Raw genomic sequence first — 12,170 nt, 5'->3', positions numbered from 1 at the left:
CAAAAGGGGGTTCTTTCAGTGAGACTGGGACAAAACTTGGGTCAAAATATAAACGTTTACAAATTTGTGATAATTGTTTTTCAAAAGTCATCAAAATGGGATTTTTTTGGAGAAACAACGGTGAAAGATTACCAGAAATTTGTCAAAAATTCTTTACAAAGGGAGGTCTTTTTGTGACAGGAAAAGAAAAAATAGGGGTCATTGAGTGAGGAGTTCAGTAATTCAGTAAAATAAAAAATAAAAAAGTGGTCATTGAGAGAGGGAGTTGAAAATGGGGGTTAATGTGGGTTGTGGCCGCACTGCACGCACATCGCTTCACTCATTTTTAGTGAGTGCCCCCCTCCCGGCCTTTGGCCCTTTGGACCACCATCAGCTGTCAAAACTAGCATGGCTAGACCACCATTCGAAAACCTCTGGGCTGGGGTGCTCCTTGTAATGCAGGGATTACATTACATAATACTTACAGCTAGCCATATTACTCAGTTCAATACTCAAACCAATTTCTTTCCCTTTTGATGTTTCAACTCATAGGTGTAGATCCTGGGGGATGGGGTATAATCCCCCCAATATTTTGAAAGGTCCATACAATCTCCCTCTCCCCTCCCATGATGACACCTGTAGGCCTATGTGAGTTTCTGACCAAATCAATCTCATATTTGGCCATTTTAGCCTAAAAAGTGTCAATTTTATCGCGCTTCGCGCGAATTTATTCCACTGCATCATCACCAGTTTAGCTTCAATATGCTAAAAATGTTTGTGCGCTTCGCGCGCATTTGTACAATAAACTTATAATGTCGCCAAAAGGTGTTATTTCAAGAATATTTTTCCAACCCCTATGTCAAAAACAAATCTACGCCACTGTGGAGTTTTATCACGCTCGCTATTAAATGATCAATGCAATTTTTGCCAAAGCTCACTACTACCATTCGCTAGATGCTGTGAACTACCAAATCGCAACAGTTTAAAAAAGTTGCTATTAACCTTTACCCAGTAGGCCTAAACAATTTTCAGCATTTGTCTTATATACTCACGATATGATAACACAGTTCCGCAAAGATGTAGTTCTATATGTGTGCAAAATCTTGATTATTGCAAGTGAGTGACAATGGATAAAGAATAATTATTTCAAGTCTGTACAAATGGAATTTGGCTTGAGAAATCGTTGTCAAATACGGGCTTCTTGACCCCATAGAATAGCTAAAACCCTTAGTTGTCCGGGGGCTTCGCCCCCTGGACCCCCACCAGGGGCTTTGCCCCTGGACCCTACCAGGGGCCCTTACGCGGGCCCCTGGACCCCATGCGCTAGTTGCTACGCTCGCTTTGCTCGCTGCGCTCTACTTTAGTAATAGGGCCGGTCTTAATCAATTTGCCACGGCCACCTAAAACCACCAGTCCGCCCCTGTAAACTGTACATGGGTATAAGAGGCCCTGCATGCTTTTATTGATTGGCTCCAAACAATGGATTTGAAAAGTGTCCTTCACCGTAATCACGGCGCAGTAGCCTACAGTCCATTCAATCAAATGTTGTCAGTGTGCGAGACGAACGATGTATAAATCTGGAGGTCACATCATCACTTATCATGCTTATTGTAAAAAGTTTGTCCAATGCATATACTGTGTGTAGGCCTATTGTTCTCGGTATTGTCAATGCAATCAAGCAAACAGGTATTATATTTTGAAAAGGCCGCTATAGTATATTCACATGGGTGTCTTGAATGGCCAATCATATGGGACATAATCAAATTGCAGTGACTGCTTCCTTTGTTACCACATGTCAGTCATCTTGTGATTATTGGACCATGTAAACCTGCAAAAAACGAGCCAAAGTGCAGGCCCTATGACAATCGACGCGATTACTATGATAGTTTAGTACTGCATATCTCGGTTTAATCTTCACTAAGCGGGTTTACTGTGAATTTGCTAGTTTTAATGCTAAAATAGGTCTAACTTGGGTTACATGACCAATACGATGGTATCCTGCACTTAAATGCACACCGATGTATTTTTTTAAATTCCAGCAAGTTCCGCAGCCCCTCTTGGAAGAGGCCGCGACCCCCAAATGTGTCGCAACCCACAGTTTAGAAACCGCGCTGGTTTAGGGTGTCAAAAACAAAACTCCGAAAAAGGAGTATTATGTTTGACCATGTCGAACATGAAACACCAACATCATTTAAGGTGTCAAAAGCGTCAAAAATTTGAAATTAAATCAAGCTTCTGTTTGAAATGTTCTCTAACATGAAACATGAGAAAATTGGAAAAGCTATGGGACATATTTCACAGTAAGCTCAGAGTTGCTCATTTTACAGCCTTTCCGTCCAAAGTCAGAATTACCAGAGCATGAATTGCTCTTATTAAAGAAGGTGTTCTGACGCCCAATCTTGCCTATAGATGCAAAGGACATGAAAGAGGAGGGATGAAATTAATCAAATGACAAGGTTTTTCTTTTTATATTCGCGAAAATTTTAAACATGCTTATGTAAATGATACATAAAACTTACCACTTACCAATTTTATATTGTGGAAATGAAGCAACAGCATATCAATTTTCATTGAAAGACGAGGGCTTAGGATTGCCAAAAAAATTGTTTCTTTTATAATCACGAAAATACCGAAAATCACGAAAATCCGTTTCAATAAAATAGTTAAAACACTTTATATCTTACTCATGAAGCATTTAACTTAACAAAAAATTAATGGCAGCGGTGGGATTCGAACCCACGCCATCGAAATGACTGGTGCCTTAAACCAGCGCCTTAGACCGCTCGGCCACGCTACCAGTTGTGATATACCATATCCAGTCAAATATTTAAATACTTCCTTACAACTTTGCAAATGACATGAAGGGGGACAAATATTTCCCTTCCCTTCTATTTTTGTTTTGGTGGTCTTCGAGGTGCCTGGCACCTGTTCGCTCCAGCCATTCACTGGACTTTTTAAAACAAATATTGTTCCTTTCATAATATTGTGTAATTTTAAATAAATAAATAAATAAATAAATAAATAAATAAATAAATAGATAAATAAATAAATAGGTTTCTTTTCATATTCATGAATATTTTAAACATTCTTATGTAATTGACACATAAAACTTACCACTTCAATCAAACACTTCATTGTTTGCCACCAACATGTCTTTGGTTTGTTTGTTTGGGTTTTTTTCTTCAAGTTCAAAGTGGAAACCAATTTTATATTGTGGAAATAAGGCAACAACATATAAATTTTCATTGAAAGATGAGGGCTTGGGATTGTAAAAAAAAATGTTTCTTTCATAAACAGAAAGAGGGGACGTCTATAATCACAGAAATACTGAAAACTTAAAATTTCGATGATAAAGAGTTTGATTATGACGAAAAGAATAGCGTTGTCTTGTTTAACTGCAATGTGTGCACAAGCAGTAATTTTTTTGCGTGATGGGCATTATAATTACTCCCATCGAATGTGTGTTATCAGTCCTCAGATCGGCCCTCAGACTGTAGGAACCTATGGATTCGATCCATGTACATTATAATTCATCAGTAAACGTGGTGCTGAGTGAATAAGTTCGATGGACCAAAATATGTAATATTTATGTTTCGTTTTGTTCTGTTGCTTGTTTTCATTTTCATGCCTATATTCATGCGCTTGGTGTTGCAGTTATATAGTATTTCATTCAATTCGCCGTAGAAGTGATGATGTAACAGGATTAACTACCATAGTAATAGCTTAAAACAATGTTTGCATATATCGCCCTGCACTACAAGTAGGTTGCACTCATCACCTGTTTATGTCAACTAGTGCAGTGTGATATATTAAAAAATATTGCTAATAAGTTATTGCTGTGGTGGTTACTCGTGTTACATCATCACTTCTGTGGCGAATTCATTTCATTCTACTCATACTACTGCGGAGCAGGCGACTACAAAATCATGTGATGGAACATAAAGAGCATTATCTTCTACAGGGCTCCTCAATTGGAATCCACAGGATGTCCGAGGAAGGTAAGTTAGCGCTGCCTTACAAGATTGATGAGAGGCTGTGTGTCGGCAGAGATTAGGATCTTTGGTGTCAGTCAAATTCGGCCCATACACGTTCAATTGTATTGGGCAATATTAAAGACCCTAGATACAATGTCTAACTGGACATTATGATTAATATTTTAGTGAATAATACCCGGGCAATAGTTGATTTTGTATCTAGGGTCTTTGATATTGCCCAATAGATCCGGGCGTTGCTCACACAGTCAAGGCGCTTGATATGTTGAGCATAATCCTTTAGCATGATGATATCGCATAATAATATTATTAAGATTATTTTAGGCTTAATTAAATTAAAATTACAATGGTGAACAAATCCCTCATTATAAGTGTGACGTATATTAATTAATTGCGTCAATTATTATCTCTAATCGAGGTCAAATCGGAGAGGAAGTACCCAGCAAACACAAAACGTTTGATAGAAAACGTTTAAATATCGGGCTATATTCAGTGTATTATAAGGATATTAAGCGTTAATAACATTGAAAACTTGTTGCTAAACATTCTAGCATAGGCTAATGTTATTGAAGTGGTGCCTACTAACATTTTGACAACATTTTCAAAATGTTGTTGTTGTGGGTTTTTATTATTCAAATCAGAAACTAATATCCAATTTTTTAATATATACGTATTCATGTTCTAAACTTTTTTGGAGGGGGGGGGGGGTGAATGTGCGACTGGAACAAATTACCCGACTTTAAAATAAAAATTGACGAAACAATGACCCGAAATTATACCGGTTTTGGACAAAATTTATTAAAACATATTTATCTATACAGTCAATTGGGTAAGTGGAGCAGTAGATCACCTCGTCTTCGTTTCATCCGTGGCTCCCTTAAAGTTTGTCCAGGTTGATTTCTTTAAAGAAGTATGGTCCGATTCAAGCACTATTCATCTATTCATACTAATTACTATTCATCTTTAACCTTGTTTGAATGACAATGACTTTCATAGATAAGTTCTTGCATACAAATGTTAATCCAAAAATTATTGGGTACAAAAATGATGCTAAACATAACTATAATATAACCTCAATGACCAACTCTCCCGCATATTTATAACCAGTTCCTTAACTCACAGACAAACTTCAAAACTCCAAAACAGCTCCGCCAACGGCAGGTTCAAGGTATGTTTAACATCATTTTATACCCAATAATTTCTGGACATGTCTACACGAACTTTCTGCAAGTTATGACAAAGTATGAATTATGGACAATCTTGACAGTTTATTTTACGAATCTATATAATTAAATAATTAGAAAAGGTCAGAATCTAGATCTATATAAATGATGGCGTCACCACTTTTGCTTTTGTTCAGTGCTAATTTACCGGGTGTAGACTTGAGGCTGTGCTGTCTATATCTGTCTATATTCTGAAATCACAAAAATTATCAACATGATAAAGCACTTTTAAAAAAGCGGATGAACCTGATGTCCAGTTAATTTAATTGGCATTAAAGAGTACAGATTTTCTTGAACTGGTGTGTGGGATTTTGTGGTTGAGGGTCGTTAGGCAAATTCCTCCGGCTCCCTTTCCTCTGTCATACTCAAGTTTGTCACTTTGCTATAAATACTGCTACGGTGACACTTTGTTTCCGAAAATAGCCTGTGTCTAAAAATAGCGTCATTGACGAGATATCAAGTTGGTCTATATTTAGAACATTTTGTTTGAAAGAGAAGTAAATAGATAGGGCTAAATCTTAGTTTTGAAAGCTGTGCGCAGAATTTTTTTTTACAAGCCTTTTCATCATGTAAATAAAACTGCCCGAGAAAATTGTTATTGTCTTCATGCGCATCTCAGAAAGGTTCCAACCCTCAATATTTATATACTGAATTTGAGGGCGCTCTAAGAAGTTCCAAAAGGGTTCTAAATAAAGCATTCAGAGAGAATCCTCGCTCTTGAACTACAATAAAATTCAGGAACTGTTTGCGAACCAATGCCGTTACTGTGGGTCTTTTTTAGAGAGCCACATAAATTCCAGTAGGCCTATACCCAAATACCCTTTCTTGGTTGCTTCGCTCTCATAAAGAAGGCAAATAAAGAACTATTTTTTCTGAAAGTGAAGATCTAGACTTGCCTGAATGTTCAGGAGTGGGCTATGTGAGTTTTGCACGTTCAAGGAAGGAATTAAAAGGAAGGGCGGAAGGTCGTCTGCTTTATGTATAAGTTCTCAGTATCAGAAAAGTATGCCTAAAAGAGGCCCACTATATATAGATCTGCTCGTGTTTGTTGGGCTGCTTTACAGATCCCTACGTCCTTACAACTCGGCCAGGTTTTCGGAACGGGGGGGGGGGGGGAATGGGTACAAACTTTCGCATATAGCCTAACGACAAAAATATTATCAAAACAAAACAAAATCTGCAAGCCAAAGCCAGCTGACCTTTTTGCAAATCTTAAGGAACTATAGTGCCCGTCGCTTGTAAAATTACGCTACATTGTTATGACAATTTAAAATTTCCGGCCTCCGAAAATAACTGGGTCTAATAATATAGGCCTATAGTCATTAACAAGATTTTGTTGTAAGTCTACATGTAGGCCTATTTATAGAGCTAGACTTAGTCTATAGGCCACAAGTTGTAATTGCATCAATACATGATGCTCAATAATAGCACCCGACGATGCGCACATCGATGTGAATATCATAATGTGTGCGCATATGTATGACGTATAATTCTAGGTTTCAATTGCAAAAGCTTTCAGGAATTTACAAAACGGTCAATTGACCTTTTCGGTAATCCCATAATTCCTTGCGGTTAGACCCCATATGTCGTCATTTGACGTCACGCCGATGCGGCTTCGTTTAGCGAACGTAACTACTGCGCATTGCAGAGGATGATTTTTAAAAAGCACCCCAACATTCCACTATATGTTACTTGCGGTTAGCATAGCTGTGTGAGCGAACATAACACCACTACTCGCCCACTGCATATAGACGTACTGCACGTGCATGCTTTAATTTGAATGTGTACAGTTATATTTACATAAAAAACGCTGTGAAGATGCTAGTCGGTTTCACATTTTATGTTATCTACAGAAGGTGTAAATTATCCTTTAAACACACATCACTTTTGTTCTGAAATCGACCAAGTAATAATGACACACCCACAATTCTAAAACAACATCTTTTGCACAGAGTTCAATGGGATTTGAGAAGTAAAGTGGCAGTTGAAACTCTAGCGATAACACTTTTGCAGTGCATGATGGGGCTTCCTTAAATCATCCTCTGTGCGCATTGCAAGTCGGCGTGATGTCAAATGACGACATCTGGGGGTCTAACGGAATGAATCATGGGATTTACCGAAAAAGTCAATTTGGTCCAGTCAAATAAGTCAAATCGGCATCAAAATTCGCAATGTGGGGCAGTTTTTGCAGAGTGTGACCTGTTGGGAAAATTGTTTTGCGCAAGCAAAATATTGTTTGAAAATGTTTTAAACATACTTAAAAATGGTCATCTCACAAATAAATTATTTATTAAACATATTTTATTGATGTTTTTGTGTTTCATATAAAAGAATGTTTTCATGACCTTTATATAATCCACCATTTAAAGGTTTTTAAAATGTTCCAAACATATTTTCGGAACATTCTGAAACAATTTCCTCATGATGACCTTGAACTTTATAACACTATATCCACTAAACTGTACCCATAGATAGTGCACTGCAAACTATACCATTTTTTATCCTTTTGACGAGAGGATTAAGTTGATATTATAATGGTAGGCCCTATACTTTTAATGTTATTCTGTAATATTTTCGAGGTATAATAATAAATCCCTGAACAGTTTGTTTTTCAATTAGTGCTTTCCTCAGTTTGACTGAACTTATTTTGAAATGTTGCCTTATTGCCAAAAACCAGCAATCAGGATTTTGGCAATCTCAAGTCGCAACAAATTATTCTGCACGGCAGGGGCGTGACCAGCTTTCTTAGTTGAGGGGGGGGGGGGGATAAAAGTATTAGAGGCAAAGAGGAAAAAAAATCCCGTTTGCATCATTGTTACCCGGTAATATCGGTGGAATATAAAGTGTGTGTTTTTTTAATTCTATAAAGTCTTCAGCCATACAAAAAAGGACTTTATTGGGACATTCGCACAGTGTCATCGCCCAGATATCTTCATGGCAGAAATCGCCATGGTAGGTTGGATCCACCGCCACGCATGGCCATTTTGTATCGACCTGTTTAATAGTTTTGAGTCGCATAATGGACCGAAGGACATCTGACTAAGGCTACTGACAATAGCCCCGATTAGCTCGGTTACTGACCTCGCTGTGTGTGAGTCGTGCATTGTACGCCATAGTTCATATGGTTTTAGACATACCTCCACGATTGGCCTATACACTGCGCTATATAATTCGGCACATATAAATCAGAATTATTGTCAGTTTTTGACTCAAGACGCTAACGACTATCATATCTGTTCAAAATATATATTCAAGTGCAAGGAACCACATCTGGTTTCTTTATACGAAGATTTTCTTCTCATATCAAACTCGTGCATAGCAAATTCACGTGTATCGATCCGGGTATTTATTTTGCTGACAAAGTAATTATTAGCCAGGCGATGTCGGTGTGATTCGTAGCGCGCAAAAATTTGGTATTTTACACTATTTTGAGCATAACTCGCAAACACAAAATTGGAATCACATGAACTTTGGGGAATAAGCTTCTTTTAGTGGATGTCTACTGAAACATACCATAAAAAGAGGATGGTGGAATCACAAAATACTCCTTCATCACAACATAACTTTGCTGGACACTTCTTTACTATGGATGGACTCTAATGGATGTCATCTCAATGCCAAATACTCATCCTACAAAACAAATTGAAATTCTTTGAATTTGATTAAATTTTGATGGAAAGCGGGCTCCTTGCCACTTTTCTTTTCTTTTCTTTTTTTCTTTTCTTTTCTTTTCTTTTCTTTTCTTTTCTTTTCTTTTCTTTTCTTTTCTTTTCTTTTCTTTTCTTTTCTTTTCTTTTCTTTTCTTTTCTTTTCTTTTCTTTTCTTTTCTTTTCTTTTCTTTTCTTTTCTTTTCTTTTCTTTTCTTTTCTTTTCTTTTCTTTTCTTTTCTTTTCTTTCTTTTTCTTTTTTTTTGCCTTCCCTATTTTCATTTTTTGTCAGGAGATGGTACTCTGCCCCCCACTCAATCTGCCCATCGCTGGCTACGCTACTGCTGCATGCACAATAGCTCGTATTAGATGATGATCGCACTGACAGAAATCTTTTAAAAAAACCTGTTGAATGTTTGTTTGATATGATAAAATTGGGTATCGCTATAAAATGTGTCATAACTACAAAACGGTAAATCCTTGATTTTTACACGCAAGGTCACTGATGGATATATCATGTATAAAATGTTTTTAAACCTAATAGGTTCAACTCGGTTCTTAAATAAAAATGGATTCCTTTCTCTATTGCACTTTTTTTTACTCACACTGTATGTGTAGGCGTTTACGCCTAATCTATATGGTGCTATAAATGTTCTGTGATAAAATAATCACATTGCCTATACTTGACGAATGTTCAGTATCTCGTGATTGCGCGATTGAACTACTTGGGAACTTCCTGCTAGAAAGAAAATAATGTATAAGACTTATACTAGATTTACGGCTAGACACTTAAGTATTAAATAGAAATTCTTCAACAATCCTGTGTGTTGTTTCAACAAAACTGCAAACTATATTGTGAGTGGGTACAATATTATAAAACAAATTGAGTACTTAAGGTTATTAATTATTTTAAACTGTTGTGATTTGGTAGTTCACAGCATCTTACGAATGGTAGTGAGCTTTGGCAAAACTGCATTGCTCAATTCATAGCGAGTGTGTAGAAGAATTAAAATATCACAGATACTTTTATAGGTGCTGCGGTTCTTGAGTTACGTTGTAAAGAGGGCTGAAACAACAACACGTTTGTAAAACGTACATAACTCATTAACAACAATAAATTAAGCAAGTTTGCAAAGTATACGATTTGTAGAATGAACTTTTGCAAAACATCTAGGTGTTATTTTTCAATAATATATTGATCTAGATAATGAAAATCGATTTTTAGGTTGCTTCGACCAACAATACCTCTTCTAACCAAACTGCCGAGGGGAGATCAGATAATGTTGATCCAGGTATTTCCACATTTTCTTGCTGACAAGCTTCTCCATCACTTTTGACATAATACAGAGCAGAGAGATGGGCCTGTAGTTTCCCGGTGTGTGTTGGGCTGGCATGTAACCTTTGTCAAAAGGTAATTGAAAGAGGCGAGCAAGTGGAGTAGCAAGTTCAGGAGCCGCCATCTTCAGGGCCAGAGCAGGGACGTCATCAGGGCCAGAAGCCTTATTGATATCAGGCTTTCTTAACTTTGCTGGGCCAGAACACGACCTTCGAGCAGCTGGAGGAAGTCCTAGTGTGCAGCTTTGAGACACTTTTGTTGTTGTCTTCTTCGGGGATGGTAGATTTTTCACAGAAAAGAGATGATAAAACATTTGGTGCTGCCAAATGTAAAACCACTACTATCTCCAACCGGAGAGATTCTGATGGCAACCATCTACAACTTCACTTTTTCGGAGTTACTCTTCAAGAAGCTGACAGCGTGGACCTTCTATGTCTTACATTGAATAATGGAACCAAGTAGTTACCAAAATGTCTAAGACAGCCGGTCAGCGACTGGGACTCCTCAGAAGAGCTTCGCCTTATATTCTACCTGCGGCACTAGCTCAGCGAATGAGTACATTCAGCCATTGAGCCATCGCATGTCCAGTTGGAGCAGCCATCCTCTTCTATCGTATATGTTCTACAAGGAGGCTCCTGAGTTGTTATGCCAGATGATGCCAGACATCCATGTTCATGAGCCCAGGTTGCGACGGTCTGTGAGATCTCATGACCTAGCAGTGGAAGTCCCAAGATCAAACCTTGTCAGCCATGAAAGATCATTTCTACCATCTACAGCCCAATTATGGAATTCTCGTCCGACCCATATTCCAGCCACTAGATCAAGGGCCAGCTTCAGCAGGGAGGTTAATCGCTTTCTGGGTGCTTCCTCGTCAGCAGCTTCAAAATGATTTTTTTTGTCTCTGCTGTTGATGCCCAGTTATGCCATGTCGTAAAAAAAGCGTAAAAAACCACCACCACCACCAACATCAACAACAACAACAACAACAACAACAACAACAACAATAACAATAATAATAATAATAATAATAATAATAATAATAATAATAATAATAATAATAATAATAATAACAACAAACAACTATCATCAACGTCAACAACAGCAACATAGTACTATAATGTACCATAACATTAATCAGAGTACGGTAGCGTGGCGATATTTTGCTTTTATGACCTTTCCCTTTACGACCTTAACATTAGCGGACATTATAACCTTAACATTAACGAACATTACATTTCATGTTTGATTAACTAATTAATAGCATGCATGCGTCTTAACATGTGATATGTGTGTGAGAGACATAATTTTGCAGTTGCTAAGAGCATAATCGGATAACTAATTAGGAAGTAATTATGCAATTAACATTGGTAACGTGAAATTAAAGAAGCTTTCAAGATATCCGGGGCGGGCGGCAAGTTGGTAACAGGAACAGAGCAGGTAAATATTGCATCACAGATTACCTTTTTAAAATGTAGGCCTAGATATTCGATGACCATGGGTTTACACTATTTTTGAATGTATTGCCCTTCAATATAATCAGTTCGCACTCATCACCTGTGCATGTGTGCAATCCTTAATTTTATACAATACCGATCTGTATAATTTCAAAGACACTAGTTGTACAGGTGCGAGTGAAACATACAATGGACTCAGCATAATGTGAAATTTCTATAGAATTACGATCCCGATTTATCCCCATTCTTTGACAGTCCCTCATTTCAAATTATAAGTTTTGCTTTCTTTTTTGTTCAGAAACCAAAAATCAAGGGATTAAAAATTGGAGCAGAGCTGGTATGCGATCATAAACACTATTGTGCTGGGAGGACACAGTAGGGCATATAACAATAAGTATATATATGGCCTATTGTGCTAACATAACTATTATCGGATATCTATGACCGCGGGCGGTAGTTGATCTGATTTAGTCTTACTTCAGAGAGGTCTGTCGTAGGTGGCATACTTTCATTCACCGTATTACATCCCGAATTCTACG

At 37.5% G+C, this 12,170-nt stretch overlaps 1 non-coding gene across 1 annotated transcript; it reads right to left on the bottom strand.

Annotated features, from left to right (window-relative positions):
* Positions 1-2,694: 2,694 nt before the first annotated feature.
* Trnal-aag (transfer RNA leucine (anticodon AAG)) lies at positions 2,695-2,776 on the bottom strand. The gene has a single exon. It is a non-coding gene; the product is annotated as a tRNA-Leu (tRNA).
* Positions 2,777-12,170: the final 9,394 nt, after the last annotated feature.

The sequence above is a fragment of the Amphiura filiformis genome, chromosome 13, assembly GCF_039555335.1.
Source record: "Amphiura filiformis chromosome 13, Afil_fr2py, whole genome shotgun sequence".
NCBI classification, from domain to species: Eukaryota; Metazoa; Echinodermata; class Ophiuroidea; order Amphilepidida; family Amphiuridae; genus Amphiura; species Amphiura filiformis.
Note: the sequence above shows the minus strand (reverse complement) of the source record. Positions and strands in the feature narration are given on the sequence as shown.